This window comes from Bos grunniens, chromosome 11 (genome assembly GCF_055505025.1).
Source record: "Bos grunniens cultivar Pamir isolate PY7600 chromosome 11, Bosgru_T2T1.0, whole genome shotgun sequence".
NCBI classification, from domain to species: Eukaryota; Metazoa; Chordata; class Mammalia; order Artiodactyla; family Bovidae; genus Bos; species Bos grunniens.
Window position 1 is genome coordinate 67422356 of NC_141175.1, and position 26898 is coordinate 67449253.

The following is a 26898-nucleotide window of genomic DNA, read 5'->3' on the forward strand; positions in this document are numbered from 1 at the left end:
GATGAACAATGACAAATTGCAGAACTGGGATTAATATTCAGTTCTTGAGAAATTCCAGTGCTAATGTTCTTTCCACATTCCCTGTGCTCCCTATGCAGAGGAAAACTTTCTCAGAGAAGAAAAATATTTAAATTTCATTTTGCCATTCTGTTTTTTGTCATGAGGGGAGTTCATATTTTAGGAAAACAGCTGGGTACCTGAATGAGCCCACCAATGAGATAGTCCCTCAGGTGGTATGCAGAAAAGTCAAGAGTATTCTTAGATCACCTCCAGAGAAAAACACTGAATCTTCTCTGAGTAAAATACCACCCCCACTTTTGCCTGATACACCTGCATTTGAGGTCTAAGTTTTCTGCATAATTACTCTGGTCTCTGCTTCATTTTGGGATTTTCCAGGTGGCACAGTGGTAAAGAATCTGTCTGCAGTGCAGGAGATGCAAGTTTGATCCCTGGGTCAGGAAGATGCCCTGGAGAAAGAAATAGCAACCTACTCCAGTTATTCTTGCTTGGACACTCTTATGGACAGAGGAGCACGGTGGGCTATGGGGTCACAAAGAGTTGGGCACGACTGAGCATGCACCCAGAGATGCTGCTTCATTTTAATCTTATCCTAGTGCCTATATAATCAATATTAAATTTATGTTAGGAAACCCAGGCAGACAAAGAATTGCAGAATTGTATCAAGTAATCTTCCTTTATCACATGGTCATGCTTAGGAGTGTGCAAAGGGGTTGATGGCTGCTTGATAAGTATTTGTGGTTGTTCACCAAGCTCAAAATGGTAATGTCTGTCAGAGAGTTTCAGAATGGCTTCAGAAGCTGGTAATTTCATTCTAGACATACATATTACCAAAGAAAACAGATCGTTAGAAATCTTTATCTTGTATGGGAAAGAGCAGTTTTGTTCTTCTAAGAAACCAAATACTAAAAGCATTCCTAATAGTTGCAGAGGGTCCTGGGAGGAAAGAAGCCTGATGAAGCTGGGGGCTGCTTTTCTTTTGTAGGTGCACATGTTACCTTTCTGTGTGGGAGACTCCTGGCAGTGATCAAGGGATCTTACCCTATAGGTATCTTATAAAGTGAAGTGTTAAAAGTAGAGTTTTGAGTTGTAACCAATTAACTTTGTCCATTTCGGTACTCTACTGAACATCAAATAGTAGAAACTTAAAAAATAAGTTTCTGTGTTAAATAAGTTAGATTGCTACATATATAAGAAAGAAATAGACAACTTATGTGCTTTCTAATAAGCCCTACAGTTAACTCCACAAGAGTTAACAAGTCTTATGTGTCACCTACTTAACAGCAAAGCCAAAGAAAAACAGATTTTTACTTCTTTTCTGTTGTTTTCTGTCTGCCTTTTTTTCCTTCCCTCCCTTGCTTCTTCGCTCCTTGTTTTTCTTGTTTCTTTATTTTGAACTGACTTGGAAGTTGGTAATTAAAGTAAGTGCGAAGGAATGGCCTGTGCAGCTCTAACTGTGGGCTCCAGAGAGTTTTAATTATTCATTAGATTTGTTGATGGGGCCATCTGATTGGGTGATTTGGTAAAGTCACATCACTTCTTTGGGAACAGCAGAACTTCTTCTCTGTCAACTGTACAGAGAAGATACCGAATCTTCCCTTGTTCATAGTAAAGTAGGAAAACACTTCCCTGTCACCCACATCTCCTCCTTCCCCTCTGTTCAGTCTTTCCTTTTGTTCTTCTGATTTGATTTGCTTTCATAAGCAACAGTGTTTTCATTTCACTCTTCTGGTCAAAAAGGAAAGTTGGGCATTTGTACCTACAGGTTTTACTAGAACTTTAAACCAACATGTTTCAAAAAAGTCTCCCCATCCTGATCTGTCTAACCCATCTGTACAATTTCTGTTAACATTCTCATCTTTCATTACAAAGTCCATTCATCTAGCCTCCTGTCTTTTACAAACTCCTCAGGTCCAGGCACTGATGCCTCCACAATTCATTCACCACTGGTTCCTTTCTTTTTTCCCATCTCCCAGAGATGCAGGGCTCACTGTGTCATTACTGAGCTATTGCAATGGCATTTGTTGGGATTTCTGTCTAGCAGTGAATTTTCTATACTGTACAGTGCATATTGATATCAGATTTATATTTGTGAAGCTTAACTCTGGTCATATCACTATGAAGCCCCCAAAACATACCACTGTCAACCTGGTGTCTCCAGAGTAGAGTTCAAACATTTTTTTTTTTTTTTTTTAGCATTCATGGTTGTGCTGAAGATTTGGGATACATATAGCGGTAACAGGGGGCTTCCCTGGTGGGTCAGTGGTGAAGTCCACCTGCAATGCAGGAGAAACAGGACATGCAAGTTCTCTCCTTGGGTTGAGAAGATCCCCTGGAGGAGGGCATGGCAGCCCACTCCAATATTCTTGCCTGGAGAATCCCGTGGACAGAGGAGCCTGGTGGGTTACAGTCCATAGGATCGCAAAGAGCTGGACGTGACTGAGCGACTGAGCGTGCTTGTGCGCGCGTGCACACACACACACACACACACACAGTGGTGACAAGTAGGTGAGTATAAAGCAGAGAGAAGTATAAATAATAATCCCTTACATATAGTGTAAGATATTAATGTTTAGAATTGTTTGCAAGATTAAATAAGATAATTTATAACACAGGGCATGGTGCTGCTCATCTAAATCAAGCAACTATGTGTTAATTACTGTTGCTGTTGCCTTTCTCTATTTAAGGATTGTTGGAGAAATGGTGAAGAGAGACTAGTTCTCCTTCTCTACTCTGGCTAGACTGCATGGAAATTTGTGATAGCCCTTGAAATATAATAATTTTTAAGACAATTACATCAGCACATTGAATTAAAATCTTGGTTAAGAATTTGTTTATTAATTCTTTTCATTTCTAATTTATTTCAGAAGCAATATAAAAACAAAAATTAAGCAAATCCTTGCTTCAAAAATCCATGTTAGAGCCTCATAAATGGGAACTGTATTCTGTAATTTAAACTAGGCATTTTAATACAGTTTTTAAAATTACATGGCTGTATTATTCAAATGAGAAAGGTAGTTGATGTGCATTCAGATTAGTTCCTTTAATAATGCTTTTTAAAACTCTGTGGCTATTACTGACTCAGTAGTACAATGATAATTTGCAATGCCCCATTGGCTTCAATAAAAGGGCAAAGAAAATGGTTCAAGTTATCTTAGAGAGGCTAATATGAGGCAGTACAAAAAGTAAGATTTTTTTTAACTCAAAAAATAAAAGGCACAAAGTGAAATATTTGTATTCTACCCACTTACATTCCCCAAGAGGCTCCAGCTTCCAGAATTCAAGTATAAACTGAATTTATAATAGGTGAGTTTAAGCTCCTGTTTATTCTTCAACTGAGTAGGTAAGGCTTGATTATGAAGGTTTTGAAGCTCCAGGAAAAGGCATGCAGCAAGAAGGCTCAAGCCCAAAGAGAAAATGGGAAAAATTAGGACTCATATCTCAGAAAGGGATGTTAGAGAGTTATTTTATCCAGAGGCTTTTTGACCCAGGAGGGGATAGTCCTAGATATTTAGATCTAGTTTCATGTTCATGGAAAATGACTCACCAGAAAGTAACATTTCTGATGATGAAGATTAGACTTCTAAAGAATTATGACTTGTCCTAAGGTTGCCACTGAAGATGGTGTCATGACTGATGTCATTTCTCCACTGCCCCACAGGACCCTCGGAGGGATATAGTTCTGGAGCAGTTAATTGCAAGAGCCTGTGAACTTTAGGAAAACCCCATGCTTGCTTTATGATGATGACATGGCAAATGGTAGTGGAGAACCTTTCTGCTCTCTCAAAACCCCATTCACCCTCACTGTTCTCTGTGCCCTGTGTTTACACGTCTCTAGTATCCCCTTCACCCCTTGAAGGTGTCTATCTTTTCTGTAATTTATTTTATTTTTGGTTGCACTGGGTCTTCATTGCTGTGTGTGGGCTTTCTCTAACTGTGGCGAGCGGGGGCTGTTCTTCACTGCAGTGCACGGACTTCTCATTGTGGTGGCTTCTCTTGTTGCCGAGCACAGGCTCTGCTTCCGTGGGCTTCGACAGTTGTAGCACAGGGACCTAGCAGTTGTAGCTCACAGGTTTACTTGCTCTGTGGTATGTGTAATCTTCCTGGACCAGGGATTGAATTGAATTGTGTCGGCAGATGGATTGTATCCACTGTACCACCAGGGAAGTCTCGGATGTCTGTTTTGATATGGTTTTCCTGACTGTCACTCTTCATCATTCCTTTTTTTATATCTTCTCAGAAGTAGAGATGACATATACTTCAGTACCTACTCAGAGGCCCAATCTGATACCACCATTATCCTGTTATCTAGAATTGTATCTGATAGAGCTTTACTTAAGTTTCTATAAATATCATCCATTTGATATGCATGGTCTACTAACGGTACCTGGATTTGTGCCGCGGACCGGGGATTTGTACCGGGACTGGCTGGGAAAAGGTCAAAGTCAACTTAGACTTTTAGCTCCACAGTGACTCCTGCATTCTGTTGTTTGTATATGTCAACAGAAAGGATAGGCTCTTAAAATCCTTGACACTTATATATGGGGATTATGTTCCATGATTTGGAAAAACTGAATGTAAGCAACAATATCTAGGCTGAGTGGGTCCCTGATGCCCAGCAGGATTTTAATGCTAGATCCAGGTCACAGTCGTGCTCAGTTGCTCAGTGGCGTCTGACTCTTTGCTACTGCACGGACTGGGTTACAGGCTTCTCTGTCCATGTAATTTTCCAGGCAAGAATACTGGAGTGGGTTGCCATTTCCTCAAGTGGCTCCAATTACAGATAACCAAAATACATTCTAATGCATGTGTTAATACTCCTTTACTTAGAAACAATAGAAAATTAACTCCATATTTTGTTTGTTTCTTCAGCTTGTATTTTCTTTCTGTTTTGGTAGGATTTTAGGTTATAGAGACAAAGGATTCATCCTTCAAAATTTATATACAGAAGAACACATCAGAGTTAGAGAAATTAGGTAAGTCATTTTTGTCTCTAGCTGTAACTTTTGAGAGTACTTAGACAGTATATACCATGGTGGTTAGAACAATGAGTAAAGCTAGCTATCTGGATTGAATCCCAGAGCTACCTTGTATGATCTGGGGCAAGATCTTTGCTGAGTTTTAGATATCTTTTTTATTAAATGGAGATAATACTACTCATAGGGCCATTTTGAGATTTAAATAAGTTAATAGATATTAGGTGCTTAAAATATTCCCTGGAACAGACTGAAAGCTCAATAAATATAATTTCCATGTAAACTTTTACTTGTTATAAGAGTTCATAAAAGCCAAATTACAAAATTCACAGATACAATTGAATTAGAACACACTTGAAATACAGTCCTGTTAATCACAACACATTTAGATATATCCTACAAGAAGAAATTTCAGACACATTTGCTAAGTAAGCCTAGAGTGTTTTGAATGAGGGAAAACATAGAAAGTTGGAAGGTCACCATTACCCTAGAAAAAAAAGCTTTACATTTAAAAAAAAATATTTTTTTAATTGATAATTGCTTTACAGAATTTTGTTGTTTTCTATCAAACCTCAACATGAATCAACCATAGGAATGCATATATCCCTTTCCTTTGAACCTCCCTCCCATCTCCCTCTGCATCCCACCCCTCTAGGTTGATACAGAGCCCCTGTTTGAGTTTCCTGAGACATACAGCAAATTCACATTGGCTATCTATTTTACATATGGTAATGTAAGTTTCCATGTTACTCTATCCATACATCTCACCCTCTCTTCCCCTCTCCCCATGTTCATAAGTCTATTCTCTATGTTTGTTTCTCCATTGCTGCCCTGCAAATAAATTTTTCAGTACCATTTTTCTAGATTCTATATATATGCATTAGTACACAGTATTTTTATCTTTCTGACTTATTTCACTCTGTATAGTAGGCTCTAGGTTCATTAGAACTGACTCAAATGCATTCCTTTTCATGGCTGAGTAATATTCCATTGTGTATATGTACCACAGCTTCTTTATCCATTCATCTGTCGATGGACATCTAGGTGGCTTCCGTGTTCTAGCTATTGTAAACAGTGCTGCACTGAACAATGGGATACATGTGTCTTTTTCAATTTTGGTAAAGCCTCCATCAGCCTTCTCCTAACCTTGGCCAAAGGGTGGGTGCCAGTGGCTTTGGTGACTCTAGATAACCTTGGGCTGATTGCACACCCCCCATGGCGGTGAGGACCTATTCGAATGTCTGCTTTATCAACTTGGGATGGTAATCACTGTACCTATCTTGGTGACCATGGGTGATGGGGAATCAGGGTTTGATTCCAGAGAGGGAGCCTGAGAAATGGCTACCACATCCGAGGAAGGCAGCAGGTGTGCAAATTACCCACTCCCGACAGGGGGAGGTAGTGATGAAAAATAACAATACAGGATTCTTTTGAGAGCCTGTAATTGGAACTGCTGCTGCTGCTGCTATAGCACTTCAGTAGTGTCTGACTCTGTGTGACCCCATAGACGGCAGCCCACCAGGCTCCGCCGTCCCTGGGATTCTCCAGGCAAGAACACTGGAGTAATTGGAACTAGTCCACTTTAAATTCTTTCACAAGGATCCATTGGAGAGTTACAAACAACAAGAACAAAAATAACTTTACATTTTAAGTGGATTAAAACATGCCAGATTTATACACTTGATTTTGCATTCCATGGTATTTATATTTCTGTCTCATAAAGGAAACTTATTGACTAGACAACCAAGCTTACCAGTAATTATCTTTTTCCCATTTCAATAGGAACCACCAGGGTGAGAATATTCTTAAAGTGGAAGATAATGAATCTTTTGGTCTTATTATGCCATTGCTTTTTCTTCTGCCTTTTTAAAAGATTTTAACAAAAGAATATACTAAAACTTGAAAAATGATATGGGGTTTTACTATGAGGAGTAGGTATGGTATATTGAAAATGGCTGTATATCTTATTTCTCCTTTTGAGATGTACATCTTGAATTTGATCTTTTCTAAATGGCTTGGATGACCGATAGATTGGAGTAGAAGTGATGTTCTAGAATGTCTGAAGCTAAGTCAAACTGCTTTTAGAATGTTTGTTTTTGGGGAAGCCAGCCTCTGTGTAAGATATCCCAGGGCCCTGAGATTGCCATGCTGCAGGGAGGATCAATCTAGCCACATAGACAAGCAACATGGAGAAAGATATACAGATAGTCCTAACTGTTCCAGCACCCCACTCTAGGCATCAGACTTGTGAATAAAGAAGCCATTGGAAACATTTCAGTGCCAGCAGACACAAAGTAGAAAAGAACAATGAAGCTTCAACAGGCTGAACCAAGACCACAGTTGAGCAGTCCCAGCCAACTGCACCCATCCACGCCACCTTCACTGAGGCCCAGATATTATGCAGCAAATGTGAGCCATTTCACACTGCACCCTACTCAAATTCCTGACCTAAAAAATTATGAGCATAATAAAGTGCTTATAGTTTTACTCCAGTACTTTTTGGAATGGTGGTTATGCAGCAATAGATATCTGGAACAAGGGGTAACAAGGTTATATGATTAAAATTCCATGACCTCAGCCCAAAGTTGTTTAAGACTGGTCTTTTCTTTTACCCATGCTCCGTAATTCTCCACCCCACCCCCACCACACCAAAAAAAAAAAAAAAAAAAAAACCTCAACAATTAGCAAAAATCTAATGGCTTGAAGCCATTTAAATATCTTTGTTTCTCTCTGATTGATCTGCCAGTGACCACCATAGGCTATAGGACTTCCCTTTGCAAAACATCTATATCTTGTTTGAAATTAAAGACTAAAGTTTGCATCAAAATTATGCCTTGCTCTCACTATTTGAAGATCTACTTTCTCTCACCCAGTAAACCTGAAAATAAAGGCACTATTATTACGAACACAATGTGTAGGTTTTTAAATTTTAATGACAAATTTATAGCTCAACTACATGCCAGGGGAGGAAAGAAGGCAGGTCCAGGGCCCCATGTAGCTCACCAGAGAGAGAGAGCCTGCTAAGTATGTGTGAGTAATACTTGAGCACACATGCCTGGAGAAATAGGTCTGTTGTAACTTTGACAATGGCATCTTCTGTTTCCAATTAAATGCTGGTTCATTTAGGGGGTACCATTCCCAAAGGAATAATCATTTTTGAGTCTCTAAAAATCTCTGAATAGTGTATTTTAACTCTCATCACTTTCTGTAAAACATCACAGAATCTCGAGGTTAGAATTTATTTTACAAAGAAGGAACATTCTGTTTTGTTGTGTTTGCCTACAAGGAGAGAAACAGTAAACACACATGGTCTTAAAGTGTTCACATGCTGCTTAAAACTCTAGCTTACTAGTAGTGAAGAAATGTAGTCTCCTGTCACCATCAAGCTTTTACGCAAATGTAGTCCTGTTTTTAAATGTTTCCTGAGAAGACCTCTCCCTTCTCTCCTTCCCCTCCTTTCCATCCTTTGATTGATAGCTAAGAATGGCCTTTATTGGATCCTCCAACTAATTCCTTTTTTTTTTTTTTTTTATACAAACACTATCAGTCTTGAGGGATGGCCCTTATATGTTAATTGGGACTTGCGTTAAATATTTGCTTTAACATTCTTTTGAGATTCTTGGGGGGTTGACAAGACTAGGAGTTTCCCAGTCAAGACTGTGATGTCTTGATGTCCTTTTTACCTTCTTCCCTAGATAACAGAGGAAAGAATGATCTGCTACTCTGAAAACTGTATAACATGCTGGATTCACAAGCGCTTGTCATTGCTCATTCATTGTCCTATCCCTAGATGGTTCATGATTTCATTGTAGTCTGTCCACGCTGTCTATTTATCCATCCTGTAATCTATATAATTATTATTTCTTAAGCAGTTAGTAAACTAGACAGTCTGGTAAGTGTTGAGGACACTAAAATAAACTAAGGCATGGTCTTCTCAGGGAGCAAAGATGAGCGTCATCGAGTTCACTTGAAATAAATATTGAGTCCATTAATTTACTAACTTTGCCTGTAGGTATAAAAACTCTTTCACCCATAAAACACCCAACTTATTAGCAAGGTTATCTTTCTCAGCAGTTATTGTGTTTCCATAGTGATTTAAGTAAAATCTGTATTACCTTTGGCTTTTCAGATCACTGCATTGGCAGAAAGAGATAAGGCAGGGAAAAAGAGACTGTGGAATAATATATTATCAACTGTAACCTCAATGCAAAATGTGTTCAGATTTCATCTAAATGTGACCAACTGTTAAGGATATTATGCATTTCTTGAGATGAGTAAAATCTGACTCTACATATATTGGCGTGTGCTGTTAAAATGCATTTTCCTGTTGCATTATGGAAAGATTTGCATAGCTTAATATAACCACAATGAGGGTATCAATTTAAGTATCCAGTGAACCCTTCAACCTGTGGAGATTTTCTTCTCACAAATGAAAAGCTAAAACTGGTACTCACCTTGCTCCCAGAATAGAACCGAGGGGGACTCCAGATGGAACTGAAAAGGCATACAAATGCAAAATGGATAAAAAGAAATCCTTTCAATTTTTTACAGACATAGCCTATAATCAACCCATGGATTTCATTGCTAGTGAAAGAAAATCACTGAAACAAATAACTTTGTAGGGCCTCAGAATTTATATGAATAAAAATGACTTTTTCCAGATCTTCTAGTAGGATCAAAAAGCACTATGAGGAAGATAACAACAAAGATATCCTCATGCTTCTGGGCATGATGTGATGCTCCAAAGGGACTGGGAGCAAGACTTCCTACCCCAGCTGTGGAGCTCGCAAAGGTCTTTGGTTCCCATGTGTTGCCCCACATGGGGAGCCTGATGATTCTGTTGAGGGAAGGAGCCTGAAGCACAGATTCCACTCATGGCTTTCTCCTTTTGAAAGCTGGGCCTGTTCTCTTTATAGGAAACACACCTGTTTTCCTTAACTCTCAGAGCTCCATACCCATCTGTTGAGTAACAAAGTAAGAGGTACTAGACATAACATGAAAAAACTCCTTGGGTTAGGTTTTCTTTTGTTCTTCTTCACCTAGAGTTTAACTGGATGACTGCTGAGACATTCTGCGGCCGCCCCCTCTCATGTCACCCCCTTGTGCCGTGAATGTCACCCCTGCTTTCCTTGAGATGGCCATCTGCCCTCTTACATAGGTCAGACAGCCTGTGGTACTCGGCGGAAGAGGGCAGTTCTGCCCTCTTACATAGATCAGACAGCTTGTGGTACTCGGGGGAAGAGGGCAGTTCATCTAAGAAGAAGTAGAGACAGTCACTGCCATCGCTGACAGACCGTGAGAGTCAAAGGATTTTTTTTGTTTTGTTTTAGATAAAGTAATACAAGGATGTGTATTTGATCTCATGGCCGTTTCACTGAGTGATATATGTGTGTGCGCTCGGTCACTTAGTCTTGTCTGACCCTTTGTGACCCCTTGGACTGTAGCCCGCCAGACTCCTCTATCCATGGGGTTCTCCAGGCAAGAATACCAGAGTGGGTAGCTGTTTCATCTTCAGGATCAAACCTGGGTCTCTTGCATTGCAGGCAGATTCTTTACCAACCGAGCCACCAGGGAAACCCACTGTTGCTCAATAAAAGCTTGTAAATTGAATGACTTTATGAACAAATGAAAGTCATCAATCATCAAGGGGCCAAAGGTAGGCTAAGATGTGTGTTTAGATGCTAATAATCTTTGTGCCACCCTGTGTCATTTGGGGCAACATACTAATTTTTTTAACCCCAAGAATATCACAGAATCTGTGATCTTTGCTCACTCACTAGCAAACTCTTAGCTTCATGTTTACATACTCCCTTGCCACAAGATGGAATTAAATCAGTTCATGCCTGAGTCAACTTCCCCGCTTATATTCCTTCTTTCTAACTTCTTTTACTATCCATCTCTCCCTACACACAAGTGTGCATATCAAACCTTCTCACTCCTTCTTGTAGAACAGAAGGCTCATAACAGATACAATTAAGTTATTGGTCTACAAAGTATACAATACCTGTTTTTTGTACAACACCTTTGTTATTAGCAAGACACTATTTTATTTTGTAGTTCAATGGAATAATTTATATGTTCAACCCTATTTTGGGTTATTAAGCTATTTCTAATTCCTTGCTATTACAAACAGAATTACTCTGAATATCCCTGGTGCAGATTGCTAACTTGGGTCACACCTTGTGAAACTTAATAATCACCCTCCAGGATGATGAATACAATTTGTACACTTATCAGCAGTGCCTGAGAAGGCCAATATTTTGTCACCTGCACAACACTAGGTTTTTCGAATCTCTGAAAATTATAGGCCCAAATGGTATCTCATTGTTTATAAAAATTCATTTTTCTTTACTACTTGGTGAGGTCTAACGTTTCATACTTAGTAAAGTTTTGGATATCCTCGTTGCACAAACCTGATCCATGTCCTTTGATCATTTTTCTATGGTAGTATTTGCTTTTACATTTAAATAAACAAATAAGGGCTTTCTTAAGGTGTTACCAGGGGAAAGTGGGAGGTAAATTGGACATTTGGCACTGATATATACACACTACTATGTATAGAATAGATAACTAATAAAGGCCTACTGTAGAGCACAGGGAACACTCCTCAGTACTCTGTAATGGCCCATAGGGGAAAATAATCTTAAAAAGAGTGGATATGTGTGTATTTATAACTAACTCACTTTGCTATGCACCTGAAACTAAGACATTTTATTAATCAACTGCTGCTGCTGCTGCTGCTGCTGCTGTGAAGTCACTTCAGTCGTGTCCGACTCTGTGTGACCCCATAGACGGCAGCCCACCAGGCTCCTCTGTCCCTGGGATTCTCCAGGCAAGAACAATGGAGTAGGTTGCCATTTCCTTCTCCAATGCATGAAAGTGAAAAGTGAAAGTGAAGTCGCTCAGTCATGTCTGACTCAGCGACCCCATGGACTGCAGCCTACCAGGCTCCTCCGTCCATGGGGTTTTCCAGGTAAGAGTATTGGAGTGGGTTGCCGTTGCCTTCTCCATTTTATATATATATATATATATATATATATACACACACACACATATATACACACACACACACACACATATACATTTAAGGAATATTAAGTATTTACAAGTAGGAAATATTTTGTTGAAATCTTGCTTTGGTCTTTCTAATGACTAACAGTGAGATGGCTTTGTACCTGGGGCCTTGGAAGACCAGAGATCTGAACCCCTGGTTGGCAGTGAGAATGGCTCATCTGTCTTTTCTGAATTTCCTCTGATGCTCTCTAGAGTTGGAACCTCACATCCTCTTCTCTTTTCTGTCTTAAATGCTTCCTCAAAAATGTCTTTATAGGGTACATAGGACTAATTTTCTCAGCCTTGAATATCTTTAAAGGTCTTTGTTTTCTCCTTTTAACTTGGTTCACAATGTTTAGCTATGACTTCATTGTCATCTTACATCTAGTACTCCTTTTCAAAAGACCAATTACATTCTGAGAGGACCACATGACATGATGGCCAGCGTGGCAGGATACAGGCTTATCCTCTTGCCTCTCTCTGGGACACCGTTGAAGAGCTATCTTGTGGAATCAGCTGAGGCCTCTGTTGCAACTACATCCCACTTCAGCTTTTTTCACTCAGCCCTTCCAGGCATTTCATTTTTGTTTGCATCTGTGATAGCGTTCCCCAGTAAGCTTCCTGAGTGCACATCTGTTTAGGTAAACCTTAGGGCACCTAATCTAAGACAGAGTTCAGTTCAGTCACTCAGTCGTGTCCAACTCTTTGTGACCCCATGAATCGCAGGATCCCAGGCCTCCCTGCCCATCACCAACTCCCGGAGTTCACTCAGACTCACGTCCATCGAGTCAGTGATGCCATCCAGCCATCTCATCCTCTGTCATCCCCTTCTCCTCCTGCCCCCAATCCCTCCCAGCATCAGAGTCTTTTCCAATAAGTCAACTCTTCGCATGAGGTAGCCAAAGGACTGGAATTTCAGCTTTAGCATCATTCCTTCCAAAGAAATCCCAGGGTTGATCTCCTTCAGAATGGACTGGTTGGATCTCCTTGCAGTCCAAGGGACTCGCAAGAGTCTTCTCCAACACCACAGTTCAAAAGCATCAATTCTTCGGCACTTAGCCTTTTTCACAGTCCAACTCTCACATCCATACAGAGTGGACTGAGGAAAATAACAGACCTAATGGAATGTTGGAACTGAATCATTGGTGAATGATTGGTAATGAGGGCACTGTCACTGGTGGTAGGTAGAGTGCAGGTAGGCTCTGGAATGCCTTTGGTTGCAGTGGTTACAGCTTTCACCAGTGGATAAATGGCATGGAAAACTAGGAAAGAGTTTCATTGGCCATACAATATTTTAGGTGCCTGAGAAGTGCAGGGTATGTAGTTATTATATGGGACATGGAATCCTACAACTCTTAAGGACTATAGGTTATCTTTTGGAGATAGGCCAAGAAATATGAAGAGTGATTTATCACCACCTTAATGTAAATAGTTAATGTCAGAAAGGTTCCTTCAGTGCATACAAAAGGTTGTTATTTCTTGCAACCAGAGGATAGAAAAAGCTGGTTGCCTAGGACTTCATTAAAAAGATAATAGAGCTTCTTATAGGGCTGAATTCTCAATCTGGCAAGTTTGCTGTTCTCTGACCTTGATTGGGAAGGACTCTGGGCCTTGGGATTAGATATCTGAGTCACATCCTTTAATAATGTTGAAACCACATATCCCCCTGAATCTTCTGGATCTGCAGAAATGTCCCACACCTCACTGTTACAGCCCTGAACTTCTATACTTGCTTAAATAAAATGCAAAAACCTTGTCTAATAAGACAGAATGTATCCTCTTTCTCCTTTGTTGTTTTCAGTCAGTCACGTCTGACTCTGTGACCCCGTGGACTACAGCGTGCCAGGCTTCTCTTTCCATCACTTTTTCCCAGAGTTTGCTGAAACTCATGTCCATCGAGTCAGTGATACCATCCAACCATCTCACCTCCTCCTCCTGCCTTCAATTTTTCCCAGCATTGGGGTTTTTTCCAGTGAGTCAACTCTTTGCATCAGGTGCCCAAAGTATTGGAGCTTCAGTTTCAGCATGTCCTTCCAATGAATATTCAGGGTTGATTTCCTTTAGGATTGACTGGTTTGATCTCCTTGCTGTCCAAGAGACTCTTAAGAGTCTTCTCTAGTGCCACAGTTCAAAGACATCAATTCTTCAGCGCTCAGCCTTTTTTATTGCCCAGCTCTCACATCCATACATGACTACTGGAAAAACCATAGTTTTGACTATATGGACCTTTGTCAGCAAAGTAATGTCTCTGCTTTTTAATACACTGTCTAGGTTTGTCATAGCTTTTCTTCTGTGGAGAAATCATCTCTCCCCTTGGTATCTCCAATTTTCTTGAGGAGATCTCATAGTCTTTCCCATTTTGTTGTTTTCCTCTATTTATTTGCATTGTTAACCTAAGAATTTATGCTTTCAAATTATGGAAAGCATGATTTATTCTGCATCAAGCTGATACAGAAATAGAATCAAGTGTTTGAGGTCACAAGATGAAACATGGTTTGCTAACTTATAACTAATTTTTCCAGACATTACCTATTTCTGGAGCCCATTGTGAGTAAAGTTCTGTCAGGTGCTATAGATTAATTTGATAAAGAAGATGTTTGAGAACCAGTCCTCAAAGAAAATGCAGCCTAATTTGGGAAAGATAGCACGCATATATATGATAAAGACAGAGTGTGTATCTGATCAAAATCATGATATAAAGGCCAATAAATAAATTTCACATGAGTGGTACAAATAACAGAGAAGCACAGTTGCAGCTGAGTTGTGATAAGGGTGACATTTTGTAGGCAATCCAGAGAAGACTTGTGCCTTCACAGTAAAAATATCTCCCTGAAAACAATTATTGGTCGTCAGCCTTTTTTAAACACCACTTGGGCATGTGAGTTATAACCATGTCAACTGAGATTTTCCTGGATATAAAAAAGAGAACTTATGTATGAGGCATATAGGGGCAATAATATGATGGCAAAAATAATCATTCCATTGACAAGTTGCAGGGTCCACATTTGGCCAGAAGCACAAATGTCAATGCAACTCCTATGTTGAGCAATTGAAACTCAGGGAAGGTAATCATAAAAATAACTTTATATTTATTTTCTTTTCTCCATTTAAATTCACCTCTGGAGCTTCTTTTTCCTCTCTTCCTGGCAGGCCCCATAACATTTCTCCTTACTCTCAAGTAATAAATAAGAATCAAATTCAATCACAAAACCCAGGCTCAGCTAAGTAAAAACCATGGTTAATACCATCAAAACCAAATAATATTCAGGCCCCCCAGTTTATAGACTCCTCTCCTCCCCCTGCAGTAGGTGGAAAATCTACCATAAGGAACAAGGGAAGTGACATTTTCTCTTACCGCATCAGAGGATTCGTGCTCCTTCTGCCAACTTATTCACTGAAATGGTTTCTGACCACTTGGCGTATGAGAAAGGAGGAGATAAAAGGTGTTACAAGGAACTTCCTTTATGGTCCAGTGGCTAAGACTCTGTTCTTCCAATGGAGGGCGCTTGGGTTTGATTGCTGGTCAGGGAACTAGATCCCACGTGTTGCAACTTAGAATCTGTATCCTGCAACTTAAAAGACCTGCTGCAGCCAAATAAGTAAATATATATTTTAAAAAAGAAAAATTATTTAAAAAATGCTAACAATGTGTGCTACTGCACTGATAGCGTTGAGAACTCATGTTGGTGCTTTCTGGATATTGTGGGTGATTAAAGCTAGTTGTCTCTCCATAAGTCCACCCCAATCCCCAATTTCATGGCTCCTTTGGAGAATTCCCCTATTTCTGAGGATTCTTTCCTGGCAGTCCCTTTGGAAAGGTCAAATACATCTCCATTCTGGTTCTACGACTGACTCATTCCTCTGCTGTTAGGAATCAAATCTCTAGTTTCTCTTCAGGTAGTCTTCTTGGATGGACCTTAAGAAGAACCATGCAGACCTTCTCTCATAAAAGGCCTGCGTGGTCCAAAGGAATCGCTTGCACATCTGTGTGTGCAAAGTTCTTAAGGACTAGTTGTTGAACACCTCCTTTGAACAATTTTCACTTAATAATTTTTTACCAGATTTTTAAAAAACTTTATTGATTTTTTAATCAGATTTTCTATCTGACCCTTTTTTTTTTAATTTTTGTAGAAGGATTATCTTTGAGTCACAGCTGAAATGTAACATCTTAACATGTCCTTTTATAAGTATGGAATTCTATGTTGGTTAAGAGAATAAGCAATATAACCTTGAGTCAGTTAACTCTTCTAAGCTCAAGTTTTCTAGTCTTTTTTTTTTTTTTTAAGATTGAATGATTATGTTTAGCACTTAGCACATAGTAGGTGACCAATATGTGGGAGCTATTATTGTTTGGTATTTGTAGAATCACTGTGCTTGAGAACAAGAAAAATGTATATCTATATACACTCTCTGAAGATGTGTCAGTCTTATAATTATCACTGTAACCTGAGATTTCTAGATAATAAGTTTATATCTAGTGACCTGAGTATTTGCTGAAATGTTTATTCTCTCCTGTACAAGCTTTAGATGTCTTCAGGTTTTATTCACTCTCTTCGTGCACATTTTTTTCTCTTTCTTTTCAAACTGCTCACTTCCTTGAAGGGGAAAAGAAAGGGGGTTTATTAACATGCTCTGATGTATATGCCCTTTCCTAACATTGCTTTTTACAGGAAAAATGTTTTTGGTGATAGAAACAGAGTAGTGTGAATAGGGCAACAGTAAATCTGTCCTAAAGCCACTTTCCAACTGTAAATCATCATTATGGAGGACTGGCTTTCTGCTCATGGTGACACTTTACCCAGAGAAGTGACCGGAAGGACTGGAAGTGATTTCCACAGTATCAGCCTCTTTGGCATGATTCATTTCTGCCCTCATCCCAGCCTGAGCAAGTGGAAGCTGTTTCTGGTACGGAGGCTCAAGATGGCAGCCCCACCACAGGGAAAGCTCCAGACATTACTGCACCTCCATGTCATCAGTTTCCCGTAGATAAAAGAATTTTTGAAGCTGTTCTTTGGTTTTGTCGGTGCTACTTTAAATTGAATTTGTTTTACATTTCTCACTTGTAGGTGTGATAGCCCTAATCTAATAAAACAATTTGTTAATTTTGTAAATTACTAGGAATTCACAAATATACCTTAAGTAATTATATGCTTTAATTATCTTACATTTTTACAGTGAGATGAATTAATTTAAAATTAGTATACAATGCTGGTTGGATATTAATCCATTGTTATTTTGGTTTAAATCTTTGTTAACTTATGAAACACAGGTCTAGAAAATCACACTGAACAAATATGTAACTTAATGGCTTATTTCAAGTGAAAAACTTGTGAGTACCAATTAGGTCAAAAAAGAATGTTATCAGTCATTGTATATGCCTTATCCTAAGCTTACTACTTTCTTCACCCTGATCACTATCTTAGTTTTTATAGCAGTCATGTCCTTGAATTTCTTTATTGTCTTATCACCCAAATGTAGGTCCCTAAGGCTAAATAGTCTTATCAAATTTTTTATTTGATAATTAAAAATTCTTTTATTAATCTATAATTTCACCTTCTATAGCTTTTTTCTTTATCATTTATTTACTGAAAATATAAGTATCAGCCCTACAGAGTTTCTAAGCTTCAATATTGAAGAGTGCATACTTTAGGTACTGTTTAATGTATTCCTCTGACTTCTGTGTTTCCTGAAGTTGTACAGCTAGCTGGGTCCAGATGACTTTTCAGAATCATGTACAATCCCCTTGACAACATTTTAGGTGTCTTTTTTTAGAAGGGCAAAATACCCCCTTGTTTCTCTTTCTTTGATGGTGTAAATAGCTGTTCATGTTCAATGCCTAGTTGTAAGAATTTAGGTAGCTGCCAAATCTGGTGATATTCTGATTCTGTCACTTTTTTCATTATTAGATAGAATACTCATAAACATGGATTTTTTTTCTCTCATATACTATTTGGTTACCCAGTGCTTTCACTTCTGTAGGAAAAACAGCATCATTGCTTGATTTTTAAAATCAGTTTTTGAGAAAATTAATTGGATTCTTATCCTCCAAATATAACGTATAACCATGCAGTTTTTACTTTAAAATACTTATTCTTTAGTAAGAATTCTTGTGTTTTAACATACTTGGGTGGGCTTCACCCAGTTGCAATTATTATCATGATTGAAGCTCAATTTTTCCCAACTTCGGCCAGTCGGAGCCTTTTCAGGTTGATAACTGAGGTCTTTTGTTATAATTTTAATAGATTTTGGTAACTCTTATGCTATAGAGTGTGACAGTATGCTCCATTTTTATCTTTATTTTCTGTCATGGACTTGTAACTGCCATTCTTGCAAGAAGCTCTGGGTTCTTTTAGTAGAAAATGGTATTTCAGGGCCAACATATGTATCTACTAGTGAATGTTATTGGTCTCAAGTTGTGTGGGTCATTTTTTCTAGGCATTTTTAGTAGGCAGAGTTAGATAGAATATGCATTTGTGGGTGCACATGTGTGTCTGTGTATGTGTGACTCATGGGTCCATATGCATATTTCTAATTCAAATACAGCACAATAAAAGTTTTAAATTTATTTTATATGACATATGTATTTGCATTTTGCTTCCCCATAAAGCCTGCTTCTCAAGGATGTTAAGTGATGACAGAATATCCCGTATTGGGCACATGACAGCAGCATGATGAAGCACTCAGCTCCAAACGAAAGATACAGCCTGGCTGAGTGAACGTAACAATGCCTGTGTATGTGGTGTCTATAGGAGATCCACTCAGACCTAGGGACACACACATACTGAAAGTGAGGGGATGGAAAAAGACATTCCATGCAAATGGAAATTGAAAGAAGCTGGAGTGGCAGTAACAGTACTCATGTACTACCACTACTTAACATGTAATTGATATTATTTTTTAAAAAATTCTTGATATGCTCTTACCACCGTGTCATCTTTTATAGTTATACTATTTGTAAAATTTCAGAGCCTAAAGTCATTACCAACCATCTTCTCCCTTTAATCTCCATTTTTAACTCCACCTTTAAAGCTTACTACTAAACCTGTATCAAAGTTTCTCTGGTTATTGTAATTGTCCGAAGATTTTTCTTTATTTTTCTGAAAGGACTCATGGAAATGATATTTTGTCTTCCTGCATGTAATAACCACTTGTATCTATTCTTTGTGTTTGAGTGTCAGATTTGCTGGGTAAAAAATATTTGGCTTACATTCCTTTCCTTGAGTATCATAAGTGTTATTATTAACAAGTCTGATTTTATTTTATCTGATTTTATTTCTGTTATAAGAACACTGACTCTTCTTGCTTTGATGCATAAAATATTCTTTGTTAACAATTTAAGATCCACATTAAAATAAGCTCTTTGAATATCTAAGTTTCAGGTGGCATTTAAAAATTTTTCTTCAGGAAAGTCTTAAGATTTTAATAATTTTTTTCTCTTTTTTCTTAATTTTTTTAATTAAAAATTCTTCCTTTTACTAATATCTTTTACTCCACTTAAAGTATTAAATTCTATTTTTTTTTTACTAATGTATTGTTTTTAATTTAGCCTTCATTTCTGATTTTTTCTTTTATTTCTGATTCCTGAGTTTTGTCACCTGATTCTTAAGTTTTTCTAATTGTGATTTGTGATGTTCTTTCATATCATTGATCATTTTTTTAATGCTTGTTTTGAAAGAGTAGAGTGTGATTTGATCTGTTTTGTGGACAAGTCTTTCTAGAATGCTCAAAATGTTTGTAAGAATGTAATTTTGATCTTTTAAAAAATCTTATAATAATTTTAGATAGAATTTGATCTTTTTTTATAATAACTGAGTAGAACTTGACCTTTTCTTTTTATCTTTCTCAGTTTTATTAATGTTACTGGATTTTTAGAAGAGGTTGTGGTTCAAAATAGCTCCTAAAATATGTATTCTCTCTTGCTATTTCATTTAGTGTTCATAGTGTGATCACTCATTCACTAAGGTTTCTTGGTTTTGTTCTGCTTCCGCGCTCCCAAATTTTACTTGAAATTTCTGTCTTCTGCTTATATTGTCTAAATCTTGCTCAATTTTGATTCTGCTTTCAGGAGTTTCTCCTCAGAGTAGGTATCAGTTCACAGGGATTGGTCTGCTTTGCCTTCTTCGTACCTTAATGAAAGTGTTAGGTGCTCAGAGAGTCAGTCAGTTCAGTTGCTCAGTTGTGTCCGATTCTTTGTGACCCCATGGATGGCAGCAAGCCAGGCCTCCCTGTCCATCACAAACACCCGGAGATTACTCAAACTCATGTCCATTGAGTCAGTGATGACATCCAACCATCTCATCCTCTGTCATCCCCTTCTCCTTCCGCCTTCAATTTTTCCCAGGATCAGGGTCTTTTTCAATGAGTCAGCTCTTTACATCAGGTGGCCAAAGTATTGGAGTTTCAGCTTCAATATCAGTCCTTCCAATGAATATTCAGGACTGATTTCCTTTAGGATGGACTGGTTGGCTCTCCTTGCCATCCAGGAGACTCTCAAGAGTATTCTCCAACACCACAGTTCAAATGCATCAATTCTTTGGTGCTCAGCTTTCTTTATAGTTCAACTCTCACATCCATACATGACTACTGGAAAAACCACAGCCTTGACTAGACGGACCTTTGTTGGCAAGGTAATGTCTCTGCTTTTTAATATGTGTCTAGGTTGGTCATAACTTTCCTTCCAAGGAGCAAGCGTCTTTTAGTTTTGTGGCTGCAGTCACCATCTGCAGTGATTTTGGAGCCCCCCAAAGTAAAGTCTGTCACTGTTTCCATTGTTTGCCCATCTATTTGCCATGAAGTGATGGGACCAGATGCCATGATCTTAGTTTTCTGAATGTTGAACTTTAAGACAGCTTTTTCACTCTCTTCTTTCACTTTCATCAAGAGGCTCTTTAGTTCTTCACTTTCTGCCATAAAGGTGGTGTCATCTGCACATCTGAGGTTATTGATATTTCTCCTGGCAATCTTGATTCCAGCTTGTGCTTCCTCCAGCCCAGCATGTCTCATAATGTAGTCTGCATACAAGTTAAATAAGCAGGATGACAATATACAGCCTTGATGTACTCCTTTTCCTATTTGGAACCAGTCTGTTGTTCCATACCAGTTCTAACCATTGCTTCCTGACCTGCATACAGATTTCTCAAGAGGCAGGTCAGGTGTTCTGTTATTTCCATCTCTTTAATGATTTTCCACAGCTTGTGGTTATCCACATAGTCAAAGATTTTGGCATAGTCAATAAAGCAGAAGTAGATGTTTTTTTGGAACTCTCCTGCTTTTTCGATAATCCAATGGTTATTGGCAATTTGGTCTCTGGTTCTTCAGCCTTTTCTAAATCCAGCTTGAACATCTGGAAGTTCACAGTTCACGTACTGTTGAAGCCTGGCTTGGAGAGTTTTGAGCATTACTCTGCTAGCATGTGAGATGAGTGCAATTGTGTGGTAGTTTGCTCATTCTTTGGCATTGCCTTTCCTTGGGATTGGAATGAAAACTGACCTTTTCCAGTCCTGTGGCCACTGCTGAGTTTTTCAAATTTGCTGGCATATTGAATGAAGCACTTTCACAGCATCATCTTTTAGGATTTGAAATAGCCCAACTGGAATTCCATCACCTCCATTATCTTTGTTCATAGTGATGCTTCCTAAGGCCTGCTTGACTTTGCCTTCCAGGATGTCTGGCTCTAGGTGAGTGATCATACCATTGTGGTTATCTGTGTCATGAATATCTTTTTTGTATAATTCTTCTGTCTCAGTTGTGTCCAACTCTTTGCAACCCCATGGACTGTAGCCCACCAGCATCCTCTGTCCATGGAATTCTCTGGGCAAGAAATGGAGTGGGTAGCCATTCCCTTATCCAGGGGACCTACAGACCCAGGGATCAAACCCACGTCCCCTGTATTTCAGGCAGATCCTTTACAGTCTGAGGCACCAGGAAAACTCCTAAGTACTAATATGAGGGCCTTAAACTTGCCTGCTTTTGGATTGAGTAAACACCTTCAAGTTCAGCTACTGTTCTCAAGTTGATCCATCAAACATCCAGTGACTACCTGTCAGATATTATGGGTTTCTGGTTGACTAAATATCTTAGCTTCTGGCTGCTTTTTTCCTTCACTGGCAATGGTGGCTGGTGGTTTGTCCCCATCTGCTTGTTTTGAGGGATGGTAGGGCAAATTCTGGAGAAGGCAATGGCACCCCACTCCAGTACTCTTGCCTGGGAAATCCCATGGACAGAGGAGCCTGGTAGGGTACAGTCCATGGGGCCGCTAAGAGTCAGACACGACTGAGAGACTTCACTTTCACTTTTCACTTTCATGCACTGGAGAAGGAAATGGCAACCCACTCCAGTGTTCTTGCCTGGAGAATCCCGGGGACAGAGCAGCCTGGTGGGCTGCCATCTATGGGGTGGCACAGAGTTGAATGTGACTTAGCAGCAGCAGCGGCAGCAGGGCAAGTTCTTACCTAGTTCATTATAAATGTTGTCCATAGGTTTTTGGTTTTGCTATCTAGTTCCTCTGCTCACTTTGATAATGGGTATTTGAAGAAATTCAAAAGCTTTGCCACTACTGCCACCACCTTCATGATTTTCTTTCGAAACATAAGATTTACTAGAAGTTTTTCCAATACATAGACATAAAACACATACAAACACACACAGTGGTGTACCTAATCGGTACATTTCAGTTGTTATTTTTAAAATAATATGTAATAAAAAATATAGAGCACAAAATGTATTTTTAGTTTTAATCTCAATAAAATTTCAAAATTGGCCCAGGTACCATTCTTCTCCTAAAGGTCTCACAGTGAGAATTCACAGCTGGAGAGGTGTTTTTATTCAAGTTGAAAAATCTGAACAGAAAGGTACCATTTGTTGTTGTTTAGTCGCTCAGTAATGTCCGACTCTTTGCCGCCCCATGGACTGAAGGCTCCTCTGTTCATGGGACTCTCCAGGCAAGAACACTGGACTGGGCTGCCATTTCCTCCTCCAGGAAGGTACCATCAGTTCAGTTCTGTTCAGTTGCTCAGTCGCGTCCGACTCTTTGCGACCCCATGAATCGCAGCACGCCAGGCCTCCCTGCCCATCACCAACTCCCGGATTTCACTCAGAGGAGCCTTTTGTTGAATTTTCCTTTTTTATTTCTGTTTTTGCATTAGATATATACAGACAGTATATCTTCAGTGTCACTTTTTGAATAACACCATATATTTATAAAACTAGATAAACAATGAGTTGCATGAGTACCTTAAACATTGATAGTTGAGAGGATAGATAATAAACATTGCCTTATATACCTTTTGCCTTTGAATTTTGAGACTAGTATATCTGTAAACTAGAAGTAGCTCCCATTTGACATTCTGTAGTTTTTCAGAAAAGCCATCTTCGGCTCCTGTTGGTTACAGTAGGCCTGTAATGAATGCATGTCTGATACAATTGCTGTATTTTCAAAAAGTATAGCAGTTGTAAATGGGTTCTGATGATCCCATCTAGTGAATATTGTTTCATAGTTGTACCTGTAATAAAGAAAAAGGAATTAGATTTTGATACCCCTTTTATCCTAAAGTATCCCCAAGTGTGTAACATAATATCATAAATCAAAAAGTTTCTTTTGCAGCGCTCACATAATATTACCCAGTTTTATGTGATTTTTTTCCCCTCAGTCTAAGAGACTTCTTTTTTAAGACATGTTCCACTTACTACTACTGTATTACCTATGTGTTGTCACATTGTTACAAATTAAGCTAACATAAACATATGCTAACATACTTACTGAATTGTTTATCTTAGATAACAACAGTTGATAATCAGAATAGCCCCTGCCACATGCAAAAAAAAAAGTGAGATCTCTACTTGAATAAGTTAGAGACATCAATAACATAAGAATAACCAAGTTTTCCTAAATATTTTATTTAAGTTGACATGGGCAAAAGTGAAGAACCAAAACATTAAAATCACCTATTGACACTGCCTGGAAGGTCCCATAGTCCCATTAAGGAAATTATAATCCGTTCCTACATCTTTTTCCAACAAAGTAATTTTGATACCTGGCCAACTTCAAAGGACAGTTTGAAAGTTGTTATCTTTCCTTCTTTCAAAGCTTGATTTCTGAGGTCCAAATGTGCCTCGAGGCTTCTTTCATTGTAAGTGGGACTCATATGTTGGGAGCTGACTGTTGGAAGGAAACCCCATTAGCTCTGGAGTCACAAAGTTCTCAGTTCTGTCCTGGCTCAAATACTCCCTTTCTGAAATTGAACAGGTTATCGTCCTTCCTGGTGGTAAAGAATCCACCTGCAATGCAGGAGACACAGGAGATGGGGGTTTGATCCTGGGGTCAGGAAGATCCCCTGGAGGAGAACATAGCAACCCACTCTGGTATTCTTGCCAGGAAAATCCCATGGACAGAGGAACCTGGCGGGCTATGGTCTGTGGGGTCCCAAAGAATCAGACACAACTGAAGTGACTGAACATACATGCAAGAGCATGCACCTTCCTTCCTGGTTCTGCTTCTTCATGTTAAAATAGATAAAAGGATTTCTTATGTAGAGTATATTATTTGGATTTAGTTTGGCACATTAGATATTATAAACATTTGAAAATATACTCATTCCCTTATCATATGCAAAATAATGTATCTTCATGTAAGAAATATATGTGATTTGAAAGTCTTAAATGATTTTTATGCTTCTAGTGCTCCTGAAGAGCATTCATCAGGGAAAGTAAGACTTCTAAGTACTCATGACCAGGCAGCTAAAAAATCAGTCTCTTAGATACCAGTCACCAAAAGATAAAATTGAAATTAACTATAATTAATCATTGGCACATTGTTTAAATTAATTAAAATTTTATTTACTACTTATAGACATTCCATTTATAAAACATCTGATTATGATTTAAATATCACCCAAAGCTTATAAAAGAAAGCTGCTAGAGTCTTTTTCACAGACTAATAGTTAAAACTAAAGTACTTAACTTCTTATGTAAAGAATGAATTTATTGTTTTCCCTCAAAGGAAACGCTAGCATTAGAAAATGTAAATTTACAGAAAGTGAGATTTCTAAAAGGAAAGAGTCGCTGGATGGGACAGGCTGCATATTGACATTATGCTAATTAGAGACTTGAATCACTGACACCTGCCTTGCTTAGTGGGCCACAATGCACCATCAAGGTCTCTGTCCTTTTGTTGATTTAAAATGTTATCCTTGAAATATCAATGTTATAAATATTAATAAAATACTAAGAGCTTGGCAAGTGGATTCTAGGAAGACTAATGACTTCCAGTTAAATATCAAGTCATTATTCTAGCAGACCTTTTACTAGGCAACAAAGATGGAGCAAAGCTACAAGCCCTTCATAAAGGTCTAACAACCGTTCTATTGAGACAAAAAGTCCATCAACTAGTTGTTTGACCTAAAGTAAATTGATTGTTTCTGGGTGAATCAATCAGTCTTTGGTTATCATCTCAATACCAAAAAATTGATCTGGCTGATTTTTTGACTTCTTAACTGGTTGTCCAGCTGGGACACAGGTACACACATGTATACTTGCACAATTATTTGTGTGAGGCAATAACTTAAGTCAGTTCATTCCCAGGTAGTCCGATGTATGTCCATATAAAGGCATCGCAAAAACATAGGATTGAACAATGAAAAGTAAGATGCTTAAGGATATACAGGGTAAAATATCATTTTACTGTCCATTTATTGAAACTACCCTATATGTTGTTGAAAGTGACTGAAAGTGAAAGTCAAACTGTCATGTCCAACTCTTTGCGATCCCATGGACTCTACAGTCCATGGAATTCTCCAGGCCAGAACACTGGAGTGGGTAGCTGTTCGCTTTTCCAGGGCCTCTTTGCAACCCAGGGATTGAACCCAGGTCTCCCGCACTGCAGGCGGATTCTTCGCCAACTGAGTCATCAGAGAAGCCCCCTATATGTTCTTAATGGGTGCAAATTTATATCAATTAAAATATGGAAGGTGAGGAGAAAGGATGCATATTAAGTGTACAAGATTTGTGCCTGAGAAATGGTTGAAGAAATAAGGTGTCAACAAGAGTGAAAAAAAGGGGCTATGTTGTGATTAATAATGACAGCATGCAGTAAAATATATAGTGTGACTGATCAGAGTAATCCTATATTACAATTTAAAAGCTAGGATATTTGCAATTTGTCTTTGTATTCATAGCTCAGTTGGTAAAGAATCTGCATGCAATGCAGGAGACCTGAGTTCAATTTCTGGGTAAGGAAGATCCCCTGGAGAAGGAAATGGCAACCTACTCCAGTAGTCTTGCCTGGGAAATCTATGGACAGAGAAGCCTGGCAGGCTACAGTCCAAGGGAGTCTCAAGAGTCAGACACAACTTAGTGACGAAACCACCACTACCGTCTTTGTATTAGAATATGGACATTTTTCAAACTGACTTGAACGTATTTAGCCTTTAGAATGACATACGGTGTCATCCTACTTCTTCTATGCCAGGTTGAATGTGAAAATGGTAGGCCTTCCTGAAGAAAGCATTGCTCTTCCAGTTTTTCCTCAAAAATCCTTTATATGTGAACTGGCTGTCTGGCCAAATTAAACTAAACACTCTGGCTAATCTGAGTGTCTATGCCAGTGAGGAATGTTTTCTTACTTCATTAAATCATGTGGGGTGAATACCTTCTATGACTAATGGGTTTAGGGCAAAATTCCATAGTTAGGACATTATCAATTTAGCTTCATCATTAAAATAATAGATAATGGAAAACATATTTTACCTGGAAAACAAAGAACTCAGGGAACACTGTGCCCCTAATATTTTAGGAATATGTAAGATAAATACATATAGCACTCTCAGTAGGAAAGACTATAAAGAGTTATTGTCAG

At 38.7% G+C, this 26898-nt stretch overlaps 1 long non-coding RNA gene across 2 annotated transcripts in view; it reads left to right on the forward strand.

Moving 5' to 3' along the window:
• Nucleotides 1-26898, forward strand: part of LOC147363275 (uncharacterized) — a 270612-nt gene that overhangs the window by 178020 nt on the left and 65694 nt on the right. Inside the window, exons 3-4 of one of the 2 annotated variants that reach the window (XR_015135936.1) lie at nucleotides 4917-4994; nucleotides 18655-19793. This is a non-coding gene — a long non-coding RNA (uncharacterized LOC147363275). Of the gene's footprint in view, nucleotides 1-4916; nucleotides 4995-18654; nucleotides 19794-26898 lie in introns of those variants that run through there. The other variant, XR_015135935.1, reaches the window with a different exon arrangement.